Raw genomic sequence first — 17,465 nt, 5'->3', positions numbered from 1 at the left:
CATTCATGCCTTCACTCAACAAATGTTCCCTGAGTACCAGATACAAACATTCCAAGTCCTTGTTCTATCAGAGCTCATTTACTGTTGGGGAGGGAATAGGACATAGAAGAATAAACAAACAAATAAAAATATCATGTGGCAGGAGGGAGTGGTGAAAACCTATAGTCCCAGATATTGAGGAGACTGAGGTGGGAGGATCACTTGACATTAGGAGTTCGAGTCTGCTCTGCACTGTGTTTGCACCTGTGAATAGCTGCTGAGCTCCAGCTTGGGCAACACAGTGATATATATCATGATATGCTGATAGGTGAGATAAATGATATGCAGAAAACAGAAGTCAAGAAGTAGAGTTGGACTAAAAGGGAAAGAAGGGGAACATTGTTTAGATGGGATGTTCAGGGCATACATTTGAGCAGAAATCTGAAAGAAATGAAGGAGAGTGGCTTGCAGATATCTAAAGAACCAGAGTTCCCATCACAGAGCAACCATGGCTCTGACATGGGCACATTCCCGACCTGCCCCAAACTGCACAGAAGCCATGTCCCTCTGGCACAGTACCTGAGATGGGGTGGAGGGGAGGAGTTGGGCCTACAGGTAACAGGAAGCAGGTAAGGGGCTTACAGACCGTAGGGAGGACTTTGGACTTTATCCCGAAGGTGCAACAGTGACATGGGGGAGTTTGATGAGCAGGACAGGATGACTCCATTTATACCCTGAAGGATCACTGTGGCAGGTTTGTGGAGAACAGACTGCAGGTTCATCAAGAGTGGAAGCTTGGAGACCAGCTCAGGAGAGATCCCCAGGACAGTGCTGTTCAGCACAGACGTGATATGGGCCATATGTGTCATTCAAAAATGTGAACACGAAGTAGAAATTAATTTTAACAGTGTATTTTATTAACCCTTTAGACCAAAACTGTTACCATGTCAACAATATAAAAATTAGGGTTGAGATAGTTTACGTTCTTTTCTTTTGCTTTAAGCTTTTGAAATCAAATGTGTACTTTACCCTCTAGTGGCCACATTTCAAGTGCTCAAGGCTCACTTATAGTTAATGGCAGCCAAGCTTGGCCCCACAGCCCTAGATCATTTGAGAGATGACTAGGGGCTGGGTAGCTGGTGGTGGTAAGGGGTGTTGAGATCCTTGGCACATTTTGAAGGTGGAAATTGAAAAATCAAAGATTGGTCCGAGTTTTTTCTCTAAGACACAGGGAGCAATGCTGGCCACCCTGGAGATGAGAGCCACATCCTTGTCTTAAGATGCTCAACTTTGGTGGGGGAGACCTGATTAAGCAGAAATCTCCACACCCTGTTATCTGAGTTTTGGCAGAAGGAAGCACAGGACATGCAGAGGGTAGGAGAGTGGCCCGGGGAAGATGGTGTAGGATATTGGAAGGAATGGTATATAGGAGGCTATAAGGAGCAGGGACTACTGGGTGAATAGGCGGAACAATTTCATTGATGGCCTGTTAGTCTTGCATTAACTGATACGAACCATTGTGTTTTTTACAGGAAGAATGGGAGTATTGTAGGGGGAGTTAGTAGGTTTAAGAATACCTGCCACCAGGAGTATGAGCATGAGTGGTTTAACACCCCTGAGGGCCACCATTGGGGCTGGGTATTGTTTAGGGAAGGATATGAATGCTGGGGTTGGTGGGCAATGAGAATGGGTGAAGGATGGGAGGCTATAGGAGGAAGAGTGATATCCCACATGATGGGGTCTATAGGGAGGTCAGATTGAGAGAATGGAAGGGTTGTAGGGGAGGGATTAGAGAGGACTAAGATGGGTAGTGAGAAGTGGGAGCTGGCAGGAATCATCAGGGTTCCTTGTAATTTTGTGAGGCTATCCGTACCTAGTGGAATGCTGCAGGAAGGAATGATAAGGAATGAATGCAAAAAAGGTTCTTCAGAAAGTGAGCACCACAAGGGCGGGGTAGCGTGAGGGCATAGCAAATTGCTATCAATACCAACCACCTGGTCTGTTTGTTATAAAGGACCTTTGTAGGAGGATAGGGTGGAGTAAGTGGCCCCAGTATCAATGAGAAAAGAGATTGCCCTACCTTACACTATTAGATTTACCCAGAGCTCAGTCTTGGTGATTGTCCAAGGGGCCTCCTGCACATCGGGAACTGTCAATCTTCATTGGCCAAGCCCAAGAGGTTGAAGAATTCAGCCAGGTCTTGGGAGTGACTGGGAACCAGACCCTCAGAAGAACTTGGGCAGTCAGACTCCAGTGAGGTCCTCTGTGGGCTGGACGTGGCTTGGGAATGGTTTAGATTTGTGCAATCCCTGACACTGTGGGCAGTTCTCTTTTTCCTGATTGTTCAGAGGAGTTTCAAGAAGTAGCTTGGGGGTTGTCTAATAGCAGAAGCAAATACCTAGAGCTCTGAAAGGTGCTGCCACTTAAAGGCCTCTTCTTGGTTATTGAAGACACTGAAGGCCATGTTGACAAGATCTCCTTGGAGGCTCTGACGACTCCGGAGGTATTTTTGGAGATTTTCTGGATATCGAGTGCAGACTGGGGGATAAATTTCATGTTGTTAAAGACACTGCCCTTGGTGTTCTCTGGTAATAGGGCAGTATAGTGATGGAGGGCTTGGTTAAGATAGGCTAAAAACTAGGCAGGATTTTCGTCCGGTTTCTGAGTTATTTCTTTTCATTTTCATAATTGACCGCCTTAAGGGCTAATTTTTTAAGTCACTCTGAGTGACATTGGACCATGTGGTTATGGAAGTGCACTCCAAGAGTGGTAATTGGAATTTGGTAATCCCAATTGGGGTCTTTCCGGCTGATGGCCCTAGCCCCCTCTGGCAGGGTTTGGTTCGTTCTCTGTACATCTTCAGCCTGAATCTGGACCTGGGTCCACACCTGCTCCCTTTCCTCTCAAGTTTAGGTGGTCAGGATGACATATAAATCGTGCCAGGTCAGATCATATGATTGGGTTAGATATCTGAATTCTTGAGAGTATTTTGTGGGATCTGTGGAGAATGAACCCAGTTTCTCACTTAAGTGGCACAGGTATGAGAGAGAAAAAGGGACATAAACCCTGATGACATCTTCTGATCCTGCAACTTAGTGGAGGGGGTACAGAAGTTGTGGTATCTGCAAGTGGAAGTCCAAAAGTGTGGCCAGATCTAGTATGAGGTGGGGAAGTTGGGTTCACCATCTTTCCTTTCAACCCGTTGGTGGAGGAAGGCAGGTGTGGGGTGGCGAAGAGAGGGGGGATGGGGTGGAATTCTGTGAACAGCGAGGAAGCTGAGGTGGGGAGACTATGAGAGGGCAGGAAGGGGAGGGTTGTCTTCTGGGTGAAAGGAACATAATGGAGAGTTGGAGGGCTCAGGGGGTTTGGGAAGGGCTGCTTTGTCCTGTGCAAGGAAAATTTGAGAAGGTTACAAGATGAACACCAAGAGGAAATGTTTCGGAGGAGGAGGAAGGCCTGGATGTAAGGGACTTCTGACTATTTGCCCAACATCCAACAGTAATTGTCCAGGTCTGAGGTCTATGAGGATTGAAAGGTCAAAGGGGTATTCTCAGGCCATGTGGGCCATGGTCTGGTAGATTCATAAGCCAAGAGGTATTACAGAAAAGGATGAGATGTTTAGCTTTAAGGTCTGGATAAAGCTGTAGAGGCTTGAGGTGAGTTAAGAGGCAGCTGAGGCAGGGCAAAGCGGCTCATGCCTGCAATCCTAGCATTCTGGAAGGCTGAGGTGGGTAGATTTATTAGGCTCATGAGTTTGAGACCAGCCTAAGCAAAAGTGAGACCCATGTCTACTAAAAATAGAAAAACCGAGGCAAAAGGATCTCTTGAACACGAGTTGGAGGTGGCTGTGAGCTATTGCACCATGGCACACTACCCAGGGTGAGCTTGAGATATTGTCTCAAAAAAAAAGGAAGAGGCACCTTAAAGGTGAGGAAGGGGGAGTCCATGCCTGAGAGGTCCCCATATCTGAAACTGGAAGTAGAAAATAGATGAAGTTAAAGCGAGGATGAAAAGAGAACTTACGAGGAGGAGGTGGCCAGGGCTGGGGGAGGGAGGTTACCAGGCATCCCTAGAAACCTTTAACCAGCCCTCAAAATAGTGGTCCAGGCCTGGAGGGGGGCATCCTCATGCACTAGGCGCTGGATGGGTGAGTCTCACCCACTGGGGTTAGTCCATGACTGGAACCAGATTTAGGAAGCACAGACTATCAGAGTTTTCAGCCCAGAAATGGAGGAAAAGAGAGCGAGGACTTGGAGTGGAGAAAGGAAAGAGAAGTTGAAAGGCTCAGAGAGGGGCTCTAAGAATTGGAAAAGAAAATAAGGGGAGGAGATTATGAGGCTCAGAGAGGGGCTATAGACCAATGCTCCCCTTACCAATAATTGGAGGGATTCTGCACAGGAGTCAGAGGGGTCCTCCCATTTCCCTTCCATTCATCAGAACTAGAGTGTGCCTAGTTGGGAATGGGTCCTACCGGGTGCATCCTGGCCCCTGAGGGTGCAAGTGGGCTGAGATTGAAAAAGAAGTCATCACATGAGTTAAGGTGTGGTGAGAATATAAAGGTTGGGGGAGGGTGGGGATCGGTGTGCGCATTCCTTTCTGGGCCGGACTTGTGCACTCCTTTCTGTGTCCTTGTTCTCAGTTCTATTTGAGTTGAGTCCAGGCGATGGACCCTATCAATAGAGGCCCATAGTATCATAGCTCACAGCAACCTCAAACTCTTGTTCAAGCAATCCTCTTGCCTCAGTTACCTATTTTTTTAGTAGAGACGGGGTCTCACTCTTGCTCAGGCTGGTCTGGACCTCGTGAGATCAAGAGATCCACCTGCCTGAGCCTCCCAGAGTCCTAGGAATACAGGCATGAGCCGCCCCACCCAGCTGCTCAGAGCTCTTTGATTTTTTGTTGGAAGAGCATCTTTTCTTCACGCTCTTCACTAGGAAGCAAAAGAAATGGGGCAATCTGAAGCAGCCTAAGACTTTGTTGTTGGGTAAAAGCAAATGCCCTCGCTTGCAAATCCACTAGTGGGAACCATCCCACAGCAGACAGCCACCGAAGGGGCCAGGATGAGCACCCCCTCTTCCAATGAGGTAAAGAAACCTCATGGCTACAGACCCAACACAATGGCTCGCTTGGAGATTTCTCATTACCAGAAATGGACTGTGCTTCTCAACCCCAGCTGCCTTTCCAGAGATTACTGAGGGAGATCACCCAGGATTTCAAAACTAACTTGAGGTTTCAGGATGGGCCATTGGTGAAGTGGGCCAGGTGAGTTTGTTTGAAGATACTCATCTGTGTGCCACCCACGCTGAGGGTCACCATCATGCCCAAAGACACACAGTTGCCTCGCTGCCTATGTGGAGGGAGAGCTTAAGTGTAGGTAGTTTGTGTGGCATTTTATAGTAAATTCTGCAAAATCCTTTGTCTTAATTTGTGACATTTATGGAAGAAATTCTTTATACAATGCTGCATTTGTACTTAAGTCATTCCACCTTTCACTCAGGATGAAAGTGAAAGTGACTGTTGACAGACCTCAGTGACGTGAGTGATATCACTTGCCCTCGGGAGTGACAAGGTGCCGCTATGCAGAAGGGCTGAGTGATATTCCTTGCTCCTCCTGATGCGTGTTTCTGCACCTTGATGACTTGTTAGGTAGCTATCATGGTGCAAGAATTAACAAATGTGTACAGGGTCATTTTGCAATAAAGCTGGTTATGACTTTAGCAAAGTGCCTTAACGATTGGGGCTTTTAAGTCTGACCACACACCAGTGTGATAGAACGTGGGCTTTTTCAAGTGTGAAGATACAAGTCATAACCAGTGTAACTTACAGTTTAAAAACAAATTGTAGCCTTTACACCTGGCAGGTATAGAACACACTATATGCATTTCTAATAGTTATTTTATATATTGTAATGTCAACATCTTAAAATTAAATGTTTTACATTTACAAGTAGTCAGGAGTCTGTTGTGAAGGTGTGTGTAATTTAGAGTCCAGTTGGTTTTCTTCTAAGTAGGCTGCACTTGTTTTCATAGTTGTAAAGTGCTATGTACACTGTACCTTTCACTTGATCTTAGCCAAAAGGCCAAGCAAGTCTTCCTTACCATGCTATTAAGAAAACACCCAGAGTCACAGCACCACAATCTCCTGGTGAAACAGAACAAGTAATATGAAATCTACATAAAGAAAACTCCCCTCTACCCTTACCTGTCTCGTCCAGTCCTTCCAGGACCAGTGGGCACCAACACGGGACCTGCAGGAGGTCTCATCACTGGGAGCCCAGGCATCAATCAGCATGTGACCTCCCATGGTGGGCTTCATTCCAGGAGCAGGTCCCATTGACATCATCCCAGGAGGAGGAGGACCCATAATTGGCATCATGGGAGGGCCCCACATATGGGGTGCTGGCATCATACCAGGATAAGGAGGACCTGGAAGACTGGGGGGAGGTGGAATCATTGCCCCTGCAGGAGGAGCAGAGAATGGAGCAGGAGGTATTGTTCCTTGTTGAAAAGCAGCTGTTGTTTTGTCAATCAGGCTCTGGGCCTGCTCTTCCATCCACTTCTGATAGTTCCCTCACATTCTCTTTGTGCTTCCTCCCCCTGCAGTGTGTCTTTCTCACAGATGGAGAGTCATGGGTGAGATACGTATCACAGTAGTCACAATAAAACTTGGACGTATTCCCTGCTGGCCATTGGCAATTAATTTCTAGTGTGAGTTTTTAATAACAAGCCTCCATACCAGTGTGGGAGGAAAGAACTGTAGGGTGGGTGAAGGAAGTCTGTTCTGTTGGTAATAAAGCTCCAACTTCATCCCATCCTGGATTTCATAGTCCCGAGAGACACGTGGTCCTTAAAAATCATGTAGCACTTCTTCAGGACAATCTTTTTCCAACGGGTGCCAGTTTGGGCAGCAATCAGCTTCTTAAGGTACCCAATGATGTCAGTGTTGCATTTAACCTGACCTTCTTCCCCAGAGGGTTGTTGCAAAAAACCTCGATCATCCAGGCTGGAGCTCCAAACTCAAACTTCTAACCTGCAGAGGCCAGTCTCAAGAGCTCCGATGGATGAGATTTTAAAAACCGTGAGAGATTCTTTTGCAATCTCCATGCATTTGAAAACGTAGAGGAAAGGAAAATAATTTTGTAGGTGAGTACAGTTACCAAAAATAACCAGGACATAGAAAGCATAAAAAGATTCATTTCTGTAGAACAGAAGTTTATCAAGTAATTGCCTCACATAAGAACACTAGACCTAGGTGGTTTCTGTTTGTTTGAATGTGTCCTCCTAAAATTCAACTGTTGCAAACTTAATTCCCAAATTCATATGTTGATGGCATTTGGAGGTGGGGCCTTTGGGAGAGAATTAGGGTCAGATGAGATCATGATGTTGGGACTCCTGTGATGGGATTCAAGGCTTTATAAGGAAAGGATGAGAAACCTATGCTGATAGACCAGTAGTTCTCAACCTTCCTAATGCTGTGAACCTTTAATACATTTCCTTGTGTTGTGGTGAGCCCTAACCATAAAATTATTTTCATTGCTACTTCATAACTGTAATTTTGCTACTGTTATGAATTGTAATGTAAATATCTGATATGCAGGATGTATTTAGGCAACCCATGTGAAAGGGTCATTTAACCCCCAAAGGGATCATGACCCACAGAATAAGAACAGGTGTGATAGACTGTAAGAACACTACACACTTAATTATTGAGTGTTCCAGACACCCCTAACCCAAAGCCCAAAGATGGCAGCTAACTAGGTCTAAGAGAGAGGGGCTGACCACAGTGAAGCTTGGTCAGGCTATTTTCTGGCCCTTCTGGGTCCCTATCACATCAGCTCAGGACCAGGGAGAAATGCCCAGACATACGTCACCTGGTCAAAATAGCTCCTAATCAACCAACATGGATGAAGGAGAAACACAGAAAAATACATAAAATAAATAATTAGTCACCATCCCACCCAGTCTTAGGAGTTAAATTTAAATAAAAAATACCCACCCCTCACATCAAATCTCCTGGAAACACAGGCACACTGAATTCTGCCTTATGGCCCAAAGGACAATTTCTTTTATTGAAAAATGAGCATTTAGTTCACCACCACAATGAGCTCTAGAGGATATATTTGTGTTTTATCCTTGTCCAGAAGAAGCTGGTGAGAGGAGTTTTCTAGCACTCTGGGATGCGGAGGCCAGTGGAACACTCGAGCTTAGGAGTTAAGACTAGTCTGAGCAAGAGCAACACCCCACCTCTACTAAAAAAAACCCAATATTTTCACTAGGCTTTGTGGCACATCCCTGGAGTCCCAAGCACTCAGAGGCTGAGGCAAGTGGATCCCTTGAGCCTAGAGTTTGAGGTTATTGTAAACTAGGACAACAGGGCACCCTAGCCTGGGGCAACAAGTGAGACTGTCTCAAAAAAAAAAAAAGAAGAAGGAAAGAATGTTTAAAAAAATTTTTTTTTTTTTTTTTCAGTTTTTGGCTGTGGCTGGATTTGAACCCACCACTTTCAGTATATGGGGCTGGCATCCTACTAACTGAGCCACAGGTGCTGGCCCTAAATATATATATATATTTTTTGAGGAAGTCTCACTCTGGCACCCTATGAGCCATGGCATCATAGCTCAGAGCAACCTCAAAAGGGTAGGCTTGTGGGGGTGCTGTGGCTCAAAGAAGTTGGGCACTCACTCCATATGCCAGAGGTGGCAAGTTCAAACCCAACCCAGTCAAAAACTTAAAAAAAAAAGGTAGGTTTGAGCAATCCGTGGCCAATCTTCACTCCTGAACAACCCACCTTCATTATTTTAAGATGAATTGCAGATATTTCACCTGAAAATACTCCCATACGTATCTCTAAATAAGAAACATCCCTTCATGCAACTACACGTTAGTATTTAAAGACCGGAGCTTCTACTATTCCCAAGTTCCAAAGTAAAGCAACCATAGACAATTCTTTTGGTTACATGAACTGGCCCTGGCCTGTAAATTTGCATTTCTATTTTATTACTTTTATTTTATGCTTGCACTTTAAAAAAATGAAAGCTCCAAAAGCCAGCACAATGGAGGACACCCTTGATCTCAATTATAGGGTAAATCTGCAGGGGGAGGATCACTAAAGCCCAGGAGTTGGGAGACCAGACCAGGCTTCATAGAAAGCCTTATCTCAGGGAGAGAGAGACAGAGATGAACGCTCAAACCGCTTCAAACACTAGAACATCAGGCAGACAGCCTCCCGCAAAAGAAATGTTCGTCACCACAAAATGTGCTTACTCACCACTGGAAGGCACGTCCAATCTCTACTTTAGCCTTTCAGAGCCTTTCAGAGCCTCTGAGCAGCATTACTTCAATCCAACCCTGAGAAGCCCACCCTGCATATGCCCTACTCAGCCCGCCCTAGCCACACCTCTTTGTGACTTTACTCAACCCGCCTTTTCAAATCTGATTTGGTTAATTCTTTTTGTTTGTTTGTTTTAGCAGGCCTGAGTAGTGTTCTATCCCATCAGCTCCCATACATGTGGCTGGAGCCCTAACAGCTGAGCTATGGGCACCCAGACGTGACTTGGTATTCATTGAGCACTACTGCGAGCAAGTTTCTTATTTCACCCCTATGATGAAGTAGGTACTGTTTTATTGCCAAGTAAACTTGAAGACACTGGAGGCAGAGATGTTTGACCATGGAGTGAGCCTCTCACCCTGACAGTCTGACTTTGAACCTCATGTTTGTCATCATTTTCTTAAGTTGGAGACTACTGACTCTATGAGGCCAGAAGCTTTGTGAGGCTCTCAGATCATCTGCATGACTTGATAAATTATTATTATTATTTTTTTTTTGAAGAGACAGAGTCTCACTGTACCGCCCTCGGGTAGAGTGCCGGGGCGTCACACGGCTCACAGCAACCTCTAACTCTTGGGCTTACGCGATTCTCTTGCCTCAGCCTCCCGAGCAGCTGGGACTACAGGCGCCCGCCACAATGCCCGGCTATTTTTTTTTGTTGTTGCAGTTTGGCCAGGGCTGGATTTGAATCTGCCACCCTCAGCATATGGGGCCGGCTCCCCACTCACTGAGCCACAGGCGCTGCCCGACTTGATAAAATTATTGAGGAATTTTGAGATGGGAGGTAGGAGGGACCAGAGATCAAGATGAAATAAAGACAAAAGACTAATAATGTTTTGTGGACATTAGATCATTTGCTAATTCATTTGATTCTTAAAACAGTGCTCTGGGATGGCCAAAACCTCGATTTCATAAATGAGGAAACTGCAGGTCCTTTCGCTTTCTTTGCAACCCTAGGACTTGGTACTTTCCCAAATCTATGTGATAAGGCACTAAGACGTGAAAGGATTTTTGTATTCCAGGTGTGGGAAACAGCACACCTGCTTAAGAGTTGTTTTACATTAATCCACCTGCATTCAGAGGAATTCACATGTTCCTCAATTTAAACAATGGCTTTTGGCTTGACTCCCGTACCTCAGTGAGTACAGCACCAGCCACATACACTGAAGTTGGCAGGTTCGAGCCCGGCCCAGGCCTACTAAAACAGCAATGATGTTTTAGTTTGCAACCAAAAAATAGCCAGGCCTTATGGTAGGTGCCTGTAGTCCCAGCTACTTGGGAGGCTAAGGCAAGAGAATTGCTTAAGCCCAAAGTCTGAGGTTGCTGTGAGCTGTGACACCATGGCTCTACTAAGGGTGATGTAGTGAGACTCTGTCTCAAAATAAATAAATAAATAAATAAATGAATAAAGACATAAAAAACAAATAAATAAAGAATGGCTTTTCCCATACATTATTTTACTCAAATCTCCTAGAGGCCTCAGGGGCTACGTATTATTCTATTATACAGATGAGTACTGAAGCACAGAGAAATTAGCTCATTTACCTAAGGTTAAACTCTTAAGAAGAGGAAAAAAAGACAAGAGGGACTCAAGGCAGGTGAAAATAAATTTATTGTTTAAATTTTTAAAATTAAATCATAACTGTGCACATTAATGCATTTATGGGGTACAATGTGGTGATTTTATTTATAATTTGGAATGCTTACATCAAACTGGTTAACATAACCTTCACCTCACGTACTTAATTGTTGTGTTACGACATTTATACCCTACTCTTTTTGTTTGTTTGTTTTTTTGTTTTCTTTTACATTTTTTTAATTTTTTAAAATTTATTTTTTTTTATTGTTAAATCATAACTGTGTATATTCGTGTGATCAAAGGGTACAGTGTGCTGGCCTCATATACAATCTGAAATATTCTCATCAAAACTATTCAACACAGCCTTCATGGCTTATTGTATGTAGACATTTGTATTCTGCATTTAGTAGGTTTTGCCTGTACCCATTCTAAGATGCACCATAGGTGTGGCCCCACCCATTACCCTCCCTCCACCATAACCTCCCCCCTCCCCTCCCTTGGCCCTTTCCCCATATTCTTGTGCTATACTTGGGTTACAGCCTTTATATAGAAGCTATAAATTAGTTTCATAGTAGGGATGAGTACATTTGATACTTTTCTTCCATTCTTGAGATACTTTGCTAAGAAGAATATGTTCCAGCTCTATCCATGTAAACATGAAAGAAATAAAGTCTCCATCTTTATTTAAGGCTGCATAATATTCCATGGTATACATGCACCACAATTTGCTAGTCCATTCGTGGGTCGATGGGCACTTGGGCTTCTTCCATGACTTAGCAATTATGAATTGGGCTGCAATAAACATTCTGGTACAGATGTCTTTGTTATATTGTGATTTTGGGTCTTCTGGGTATATACCTAGTAAAGGAATTATAGGATCGAATGACAGGTCTATTTTTAGAACTCTAAGTATTCTCCAAACGTCTTTCCAAAAGGAACCTATTAGTGCGCATTCCCACCAGCAGTGTAGAAGTGTGCCCTTTTTTCCACATCCACGCCAACATCTTTGGTTTTGGGATTTTGTTATGTGGGCTACTCTTACTAGGGTTAGGTGATATCTCAAAGTAGTTTTGATTTGCATTTCTCTGATGATTAAGGATGATGAGCTTTTTCTCATGTGTTTGTAGATTGTGCGTCTGTCTTCTTTAGAGAAGTTTCTCTTCAAGTCCCTGGCCCACCCTGAGATGGGATCGCTTGTTCTTTTCTTGCTAATATGTTTGAGTTCTCTGGTTATTAAACCTTTATTGAAGGTATAACATGCAAATATTTTCTCCCATTCTGAGGGTTGTCTGCTTGCTTTACTTACTATGTTCTTGGCTGTGCAGAAGCTTTTTCGTTTGATCAGGTCCCAGTAGTGTATTTTTGATACTGCTTCAATTGCCTGGGGAGTCTTCCTCATAAAATATTCACCCAGGCCGATTCCTTCAAGAGTTGTCCCTGCACTTTCTTCAAGTATTTTTATAGTTTCATGTCTTAAGTGTAAATCTTTTGTCCGGTGAGAGTCTATCTTAGTTAATGGTGAAAGGTGTGGGTCCAGTTCAAGTCTTTTACAGATTGCCAGCCAGTTCACCCAGCACCATTTGTTAAATTGGGAATCTTTTCCCCACTGAATGTTTTTCATTGGCTTGTCAAAGATCAAATAATGGTAAGTAGCTGGATTCATCTCTTGGTTCTCTATTCTGTTCCAGACATCTACTTCTCTGTTTTTGTGCCAGTACCATGCTGTTTTGATCACTATCGATTTATAGTACAGTCTCAGGTCTGGTAGCGTGATTTCTCCTGCTTTGTTTTTATTTCTGAGTAATGTTTTGGCTATTTAAGTTTTTTTCTGATTCCATATAAAACGAAGTATTATTTTTTCAAGATCTTTAAAATATGCCAATGGAGCTTTGATAGGAATTGCATCAAAATTATATGTTGCTTTGGGTAGTATAGACATTTTAATGATGTTGATTCTTCCCAGCCATGAGCATGGTATGTTTTTTCCATATGTTAACATCTTCAGCTATTTCTTTTCTTGAACGTTTCATAGTTCGCTTTATAGAGATCTTTCATGTCCTTTGTTAGATAAACTTCCAAATATTTCATCTTTTTTGGCACTACTGTGAAAGGAATAGAGCCCTTGACTGTTTTTTTGGCTTGGCTATTGTTGGTATATATAAAGGCTACAGATTGATGAGTGTTGATTTTGTAGCCTGAGACATTGCTGTATTCCTTGATCACTTCTAAAAGTTTTGTAGTAGAGTCCCTAGTGTTTTCCAGATATACGATCATGTCATCTGTGAAAAGTGAAAGTTTGATCTCTTCTGACCCTATGTGGATACCCTTGGTCGCCTTTTCTTCCCTAATTGCAATGGCTAAAACTTCCATTACAATGTTAAAGAGCAAGGGAGACAATGAGCAACCTTGCCTGGTTCCTGATCTAAGTGGAAATGATTTCAATTTAACTCCATTCAATACGATATTGGCTGTGGGTTTGCTGTAGATGGCCTCTATTAGTTTAAGAAATGTCCCTTCTATACCAATTTTCTTAAGTGTTGTGATCATGAAGGGATGCTGGACATTATCAAAAGCTTTTTTGCATCAATTGAGAGAATCATATGGTCTTTATTTTTGAGTTTTTTTATGTGCTGAATTATATTTATAGATTTACATATATTGAACCAGCCTTGAGATCCTGGGATAAATCCCACTTTGTCATGGAGTATAATTTTTTTGATGTGTTGTTGGATTCTGTTTATTAGGATCTTATTGAGTATTTTTGCATCAACGTTCATTAGTAATATTGATTCATAGTTTTCTTTTCTTGTTGGATCAGGGTGATGTTTGCTTCATAGAATGCGTGGGTAGTATTCCTTCTTTTTCTATATTTTGGAAGAGGTTTAGTAATATAGGTACAAGTTCTTTAAAGGTTTGGTAGAATTCTCACATAAAGCCATCTAGTCCTGGGCTTTTCTTTTTAGGGAGATTTTGTATGGTTGATGCTATTTCTTTTCTTTTTTTTTTTTTTTTTGATTTTTGGCCAGGGGTAGGTTTGAACCTGCCACCGCTGGCATATGGGACTGGCGCCCTACTCCTTGAGCCACAGGCGCTGCCCATGGTTGATGCTATTTCAGAACTTGATATAGGCCTGTTCAACATTTCCACTTCGTTCTGGCTAAGTCTTGGTAGGTGGCATACTTTCAAGTATTGGTCAATTTCTTTCAGATTTTCATATTCCTGAGAGTAAAGTTTCTTGTAATATTTGTTAAAGATTTTTTGAATTTCTGAGGGGCCTGTTGTTATTTGATCTTTACCATTTCTGATTGATTAAATTAGAGATTTTACTCTTTTTTTCCTGGTTAGGTTGGCCAAGGTTTATCTATTTTATTGACCTTTTCAAAAAACCAACTTTTGGATTTATTGATCTGTTGTATAATTCTTTTCAATTTCATTAATTCTGCTCTGATTTTGGTTATTTCTTTTCTTCTGCTGGGTTTGGGGTTGGAGTGTTCTTTCTTCTCCAGTTGCTCGAGATGTCCCATTAAGTTATTAACTTCCTCTCTTTCTATTTTCTAGAGGAAGGCTTGCAGTGCTATAAATTTCTGTCTTAGGACCGCCTTTGCAGTATCCCAGAGGTTCTGATAAATCATGTATTCATTGTTATTCTGTTCCAAAAATTTGGTTATTTCCTTCATAATCTCGTCTATAACCCATCTATCCTTCAGCATAAGATTATTTAGCTTCCATGTTCTTGTATGGGTATGCAGATTTCTGTTGTTATTGAGTTCAACTTTTATTCCATGATGGTCCGAGAAGATGCAAGGAATAATTTCTATTTTTTAAAATTTGCTGAGGTTAGATTTGTGGCCCAGATGTGGTCAATTTTGGAGTATGTTCCATGGGCTGATGAGAAGAATGTGTATTCAGTTTTGTTGGGATGAAATGTTCTATAGATGTCCATTAAGTCCAGATGTTGAATGGTTAAGTTTAAATTTAAGATTTCTTTGCTTAGCTTCTTTTTGGAGGATCTATCCAGCACTGCTAAAGTGGTGTTAAAATCTCCAACTACTATGGAACTGGAGGAAATCAAGTTGCTCGTGTCTGTTAGAGTTTCTCTTATAAATTGAGGTGCATTCTGGTTGGGTGCATAAATATTAATAACTGAAATCTCATCATATTGAGTATTACCTTTAACAAATATGAAGTGTCTATTCTTATCCTTTCTTATTTTGGTTGGTTTAAAGCCTGTTGCATCTGTGAATAGGATTGCAACACCTGCTTTTTCTGCTTTCCATTTGCCTGGAGTATAGATGACCATCCCTTCACCTTGAGTCTATATTGTCTTTAAATGTAAGATGCAATTCTTGTATGCAGCAGATATCTGGCTTAAGTTTTTGTATCCAGTCAGCCAACCTGTGCCTCTTTAGAGGACAGTTTAAACCATTCACATTAATTGAGAATATTGATAAGCCTTTCGAGAGTCCGGTGGACATTTTTAATCCTTTTGTGACTGTGGAAGTTGGAATTTGATCAAAATTTTCTGGGTGGGTTTACTTTTGTGGTGGAGGATTACGCTGGTCTTTATGGTCTGAGAATATCCTGGAGAGCTGGTTTAGTTATGGCAAATTTCTTCAACATTTGAATGTCATTGAAGTATTTAATTTCTCTGTCATAAATGAAACTCAGTTTAGCTGGGTAGTGGATCCTGGGTTGAAAGTTATTTTGTTTTAGGAAATTAAAAGTTGATGACCATCCTCTTCTAGCTTGAAAGGTTTCAGCAAAGAGATCTGCAGTTATTCTAATATTTTTCCCCTTGTAGGTAATGATTTTCTTTTGTCTGGCTGCTTTCAGAATTTTCTCCTTCATATTAACTTTAGTGAAGTTGATTATGATGTGTCTGGGGGATGTCTTATTTGGGTTGAGTCATGCTGGAGTTCTGAAACTGTCTGCTATCTGAGATTCAGAATCTCTTGGCATATCTGGAATGTTTTCTTTCATAATCTCATGGAGAAGAGACTCTGTGCCTTATGAAGCCACTTCATCATTTTCAGGGATCCCTATAAGATGAATATTGGTTTTCTACGAATTATCCCACAGCTCTCTGGGATAATCTATCACTCTGAAAGAGTGATCTGTTTTTGCCCTCCATTTCTCTTCCTCTTTGAGAGTTTGGGAGCGTTCGAAAGCTTTGTCTTTGATGTCAGAAATCCTTTCTTCTGCTTGCTCCATTCTGTCACTGAGGGATTCTACTATGTTTCTCAGATCTTTGAGGGCTGCAACTTGTTGTCTCAAGGTGTCAAAATCGTTCATCATTTGGTCTTTGAATTCGTTGAATTCTTGAGACATCTTTTGGGTTACTGCTTGGAATTCTAATTTGATCTTATTTGCTATCCAGATTCTGAATTCAATTTCTGACATCTCAGCTATTTGTTTGTGCATGGGACCTTGTGCTGTTTCTGCACCATTGTTCCATGGGGGAGTTGATCTAGTCTGATTATTCATATTGCCAGAGTTTTTCCCTTGATTTCATCTTATGATTGTTTTTCACCATTGTGTCTGGCCGTCCTCAGAGTTAGGGTTGTGTCTCTGGGAGATTAGACCCTGGGGGGATCACTCTATTGTTGCTGGATGTTTGTAGAGAGTGGCCCTGTGTAGCTATTCTTGGGCTGCCCCATCCAGGGAGTTCTGGTTGTTGGAGCAGCTCTGGAGTGTGACACACCTGGATCCAGCAACAGGGTGTGGGATGCTGCACATGATTCTGGGAGTGCCTGGCACAGAGGGCCCAAGTCTTGAGCAGTCTCTGGCCAGGAGAAGGGCTCTGTGCAGAGTCAGTGAGGTCTCCGGAGTGCACGCAGCTACCAGAGTCCCTGGCCAGATGAGTGGGCAGTGTGGAGGCAGGGTGGGTACAGGAGGAAGGACACTGGGTTGCGCAGCTCCTGGAGTTCCTGGTCAGGGCGTGAGGAGGCCCGAAGGTGGGGTAGCAGGTCCCGCACAGCTCTTACCGGGTCGGGCGGGTGCAGCTCTTATGGAGGTCTGGGTGGGTGCCAATCACAGTTTGGTGAAGCTCTTCTGGAGTTCCCAGAGGGACCCTCAGAGCAGCTCTTACAGACGTCCTGGCGCAGCTCTTCAGGAGATCTGGGAGGGTGTCAATCGTGGGTTGTGGGGCAGCTCTTCCAGAGATGCAAGCAAGTGCCGATTGTGGGTCCCATGGCAGCTCTTACACAGGTCTGGGAGGGTGCAGATCGCAGGTGCAGCATAGCTCTTCTGGGTGCCGATAGTGTGTCCCAGCGTAACTCTTCCAGAGGTTCGGGAGGGTGCCAATCACGGGTCGTGAGGCAGCTCTTTGGAGGTCCGGGAGGGTGCCGATCAAAGGTCGCAGGGCAGCTCTATACACAACTCTTAATAGATTTGACATGTATCTTTGATATGCACCATAGGTGAGGTCCCACCAATTACCCTCCCTCCACCTCACCTATCCCCTTTTATCCCTTCCCCTTCCTCTTTTTGTTTTTTGAAATAAGGATCTTGACTTTTATTACTGATATGAGATATAACATTTTTAAAAATCTTAATATGGTATAATACTTTTTTCTTTTTT

The 17,465-nt window shown here is 43.0% G+C and overlaps 1 pseudogene; it reads right to left on the bottom strand.

Moving 5' to 3' along the window:
- Positions 1-6,176: 6,176 nt before the first annotated feature.
- On the bottom strand, positions 6,177-6,976 carry LOC128581057 (U1 small nuclear ribonucleoprotein C-like; annotated as a pseudogene).
- Positions 6,977-17,465: the final 10,489 nt, after the last annotated feature.

The sequence above is a fragment of the Nycticebus coucang genome, chromosome 3 (genome assembly GCF_027406575.1).
Source record: "Nycticebus coucang isolate mNycCou1 chromosome 3, mNycCou1.pri, whole genome shotgun sequence".
In the NCBI taxonomy this organism is placed as follows: Eukaryota; Metazoa; Chordata; class Mammalia; order Primates; family Lorisidae; genus Nycticebus; species Nycticebus coucang.
This window is presented reverse-complemented; position numbering and strand designations above follow the sequence as displayed.